Below are 4,623 nucleotides of genomic sequence, written 5' to 3'. Positions count from 1 at the left end.
GGTGTAGTGTGAACATGTAGACCGTATATAATTTTATCAGTATGTGCAAAATATATTCAGGGTATGATACTTTCAATTATTCTCAGAAGAGGAAGAATTACAAACATAAAGGAAAATATTGGCACAGGCATAGTCAGTAAACAATTACCTTAATTGGTCCCGTGGGGTTCCGGGTTACAATAGGTTCTCATCACCCCTTGCTTGTCGTAAGAGGTGACTAAATGGGACTTACTTCGCATGAGACCGCAAAAACCGAGGTCCCGTGTCACAGCAGGTATGGCACGATAAAGATCCCTCCCTGCTCAAAGGACGTAAGCGCCGAGCATAGACCTAAATTCTGCAGCCCTTCACCGGCAATGATATTCTGTTACAATTTCAATACATGATGTACATGACCAATCCTGAATGCAAGGGTCATGAATATCAGGTTTGGTAAGGGGCTAAATGCCCATTATAATCATACAAACGCTTGCCTCCTTAATGTCCAGAAGTAAAGAATAGTATTTTTCAAACATATGACAACCTTGTCCAGCCTTAGGGCCTGAATCCAGAGGTCCTGAATTCCAGGATTTCGGTATAGGCCCCATTGTATATCATAAGCATGCTAACAGTTTGAGTTCTTGATGTTCAGAAGTAAAGAAGATTTTGTATTATAACAATACAATGCATTCAATATGTGACAAACTTCGCCCCACCCTATGACATGAACTCTAAACCCAAGGGTCAATGACTTTTACATTTTGGTATAGACCCGTTACACATAATAAAATCGTGTCATCAGTCTGACTGCTTAATGTCCAAGAGGTAAGAAGATTTTAATGGTTTTTGCCAACCTCTCAGACCTAAGGGAGGTAGAATCCATGAAAGAAAAGTTCACTTGTTGAATCTGGTGAGCTAATGACAATTATGATAACTTAATTTCAACCCTTTCTCCATACCCTTGTCATCAAGCAAACACAAAATGCTTACATGGCAGTTTTAATGAAAAGATAACATTTCTTGTAATGGTGCAGTCTCTGTTATAAGACTCTACTCGGACGAGATGAAAACGAGGAAATAGAATTGTTTACGTGGTGATTTTACATCGACAATCATCTTTTCATACATATTAGTAATCATGACAACGTGAATATTGTATCTTGTTTAATGGCTCTCTCGAGAATTGTTCACTCATATGGAGACGTCGCTCGGCGCTTACGGCCATTGAGCAGTGAGGGTTGTTTAGCGTGCCACACCTACTGTGACAAGGGACATCCGTTTTTAAGGTCATCTCCGGTGACCCGTGGACATTCACACCTGATGGTCACCTCTGGTCGGCGCGGGTTCGAATCCTACTCGCGCCAGAAGTGGAAAAGTAAACTGGGAAACTTTCTCACTTACTGGCGCGAGCAGGATTCGAACTCGCGCCGACTAGAGGTGAGAGGCCGTGTGTTTTTTGTTTAATGCGATGCTCTAACCACTCGGCCACGGAGGGCCCATTTAGTAGTGATATTTCAATAATGGTAAAGCATGGTGTAAGAGTCTGTAGATAGTTTATTAAATTCAAAAGAGGCATGTTTCATACCGATTGTTAGGCCGTTCTTGGCACACTGATTTTGACTATGGGTAACTCTGTTTACCTGATCAGGATATACATGTAGGGCTCACGGCGGGTGTGACCGGTCGATAGGGGATGCTTACTCCTCCTAGGTAACAGATAATTTACGAAAAATGAGTGTATCTGGTTTTTTTTTACATTAGTGAAATTAATTTATGATACACTGTCATCGAAGCAGAATAAAAGAGAGTTCAATTTACCAATCATTTTCTTGTTCATTACACCTGTATGTGCTGTCAATCCACAGACTATTACGTCATTTCTCTTAAGGTAGATAAGGATTGCATGCTATGTGCATATATTTGAATAAATGACTTAAAGTTGTCACGATGCCATGATATACAGTCTTTAACCTAGATATTGGAAACACAAGTCCTCTGAGAAACCATATGTTGAAAATTTAAACATTTATACGTATAAGATACTTTAGTTACACATTCGTTAAACAAACCAAATTAATTCTTTGACCAGACTAAAGCTAACAGTCACTATCCAGGAGTTCGTAAGCCCGTAGAAACTATAAGTCAAGAAGTAAAATCAGCACAGGACTGGGCGTACAGTACACTAAACATATTCAATGTAAAACCAAATCAAGATAGTAAACTTGAATTCCATTTTCATATTTAAAAAGAACACGTCCAACAAGTTGATCTTAATAACAAAATTAAATGATATGAGTGATTTGTAACAAAATTCACTACTCATTTCATTGTCGAATATCTCTACGCAATATATTTTGCCATCTCACATTAAAATAAATTACTTCCCGTGAGGAACCGGTTTAGAATAGGTCTTTAGTACCCCTTACTTGCCGTAAGAGGTGACTAAATGGGACGGTCCTTCGGATGAGACCGTAAAATCCGAGGCCCCGTGTCACAGTAGGTGTGGTACGATAAAGATCCCTCCCTAGTCAAAGGCCGTAAGTGCCAAGCATAGGCCTAAATTTTGCAGCCCTTTGCCGGCAATGGTGACGTCTCCATTTGAGTGAAAAATTCTCGAGCGGCACGTTAAACTATATACAATTAAACAATTAAAATAAATCACTTAATTAGTTATATCCGTATCAGGAGGTGAGTTAGGCCGCAACACTCTCTCACCAAATCATTCTGTCTCTTGTTACCATCTTGGCCTCATTACAGCTTCCCCACCCTGCACTCCTTTCTGCTTCCGCTGACCTTCAGGTTGTTTTCGGTATCCCTCCGCGCCCTACTGATGTCCACCCTCGTGCTGTCTCCCAGTCTTTGTCAACTTCCCACTGTCCAGTTTCATCGTTGTCTCCTCAGCTCATCGTTTAATGCCTTCGTGTCCGTCCCGTCTACCACCTCCCTGTGTGTTACTATCTGCTGTCACCATATCCACAGCATGAAAATAAATACACACGGAAAATCTAGCTCACCAGAAGACTTTAATCTTTGACAATATTAAATGGAGGTATACAATGAAGAGAACTGTATTATATGGGATCTGTCCCCACCCCACCCCACCCCCTCTTATCATAAGATGGTCTTTCTCAAACTTATGTTATTTTAAGGTATTCAGTGTATAACGACCATATCTAGTAAATGGATGGTGGGGTTTTTATAATCATTGTACTACTCTGCAGGGTTTATCAAATAAAAAAATAATCCACCATAGAAATCTTTTAAAAAATTCCATTGCTACTCGATTTATTTCACCTAGAATTTAACCTTAAAGTCTATGGGAAGAGCCTGTTTTATTGAAACATTTTAAAAAGAAATTATATTTTCATACAAATGTATCGGCAAAAAGTTACATACACTTTCTCTTTATGAAAATATGGGGAAAAAATTAATCATTTACCACACGCATATTTAGAAAAATACATTTTTCTTATTTTTACTAAGGGCAGATGCAAAATGTAACTCTTCAAAAAAGTTTCAAGTGCAAAAAGGTCACCTTCTAATCATTTATCAGTCATGTGAATTAACAATAAACATTCATTTTGATTTACATCATTCAAAATTGTTCATTATCCTTTCGTTATATATTGAATACTTTAATGTAAAATAAAACACACACTTCCGCAATGCCTGCGCGGAAACAGACGTATACTTCTAACCTAACCAAGGAAGTAAGCCAATGTCACCACTTACCTGAACTTATACAATTTCCTTATCTTACAGTCAATATACAGTCCAGGAGTTTAAGGAAGGCCGCTGATGTCCTTATCTTGGAGTCAATATACAGTCCCATGAGTTGAAGAAAGGCCGCTCATGTCCTTATCTTACAGTCAATATACAGTCCAGGAGTTGAAGGAAGGCCGCTCATGTCCTTATCTTACAGTCAATATACAGTCCAGAAGTTTAAGGAAGGCCGCTCATGTCCTTATTTTGCAGTCAATATACAGTCCAGGAGTTTAAGGAAGGTCGCTCTTGTCCTTATCTTTGAAGAAAAGGAAAAGGAGACCCAATGCAAGCAGAGAACGCTTAGAACTATGATTTCCCGCCTTCTGTTTTGGACTGTAGGGGTGCTACACGGTGTCCCAAGAGGTCAGGAGGGGGAACCAGATCACCACTGCTTGTGTTACTACCACATCTTTTAAATCAGTCTATCTCAAACATATCTTTGATCCTCAATAATACTCATGTGTTTATTTTCTCTTTTCATTTAGTTCTTATCTGTATCTATATAAACTGTAATATTTCCATGTTTTGTGATATTCTAGTTTATATAACTAATTGTGCAATCCTGTATAAATAAAGGATATTATCATGTTAGGGAACTTGGGGATACTTCATCCAGGCAGGAGGTCTAAGACCATTCTGGCTCTTTCAAGGCAAGGCAGAAAGGACCCCGGGACATAGTTAGGAACCCTTAGAACTATCATTCCCCATCCGGGGTTTGGGTACTGTTCTGTGATTCTATTGAGACGGAGCTGATTTTGAATCTGTTTCTGCTCTGTCATGGAATGGTGAAACAAAATAACCAATAAACGGGGTAGGAGGTATTAAGGGATACTAAATTTCAGGAGAACAACAGGACTCTGACACTATAAAATATAATGT

The sequence above is a fragment of the Ostrea edulis genome, chromosome 6 (genome assembly GCF_947568905.1).
Source record: "Ostrea edulis chromosome 6, xbOstEdul1.1, whole genome shotgun sequence".
Taxonomy (NCBI): Eukaryota; Metazoa; Mollusca; class Bivalvia; order Ostreida; family Ostreidae; genus Ostrea; species Ostrea edulis.
The sequence above is the reverse complement of the archived record's forward strand: the minus strand, read 5'-3'. Positions refer to the sequence as shown.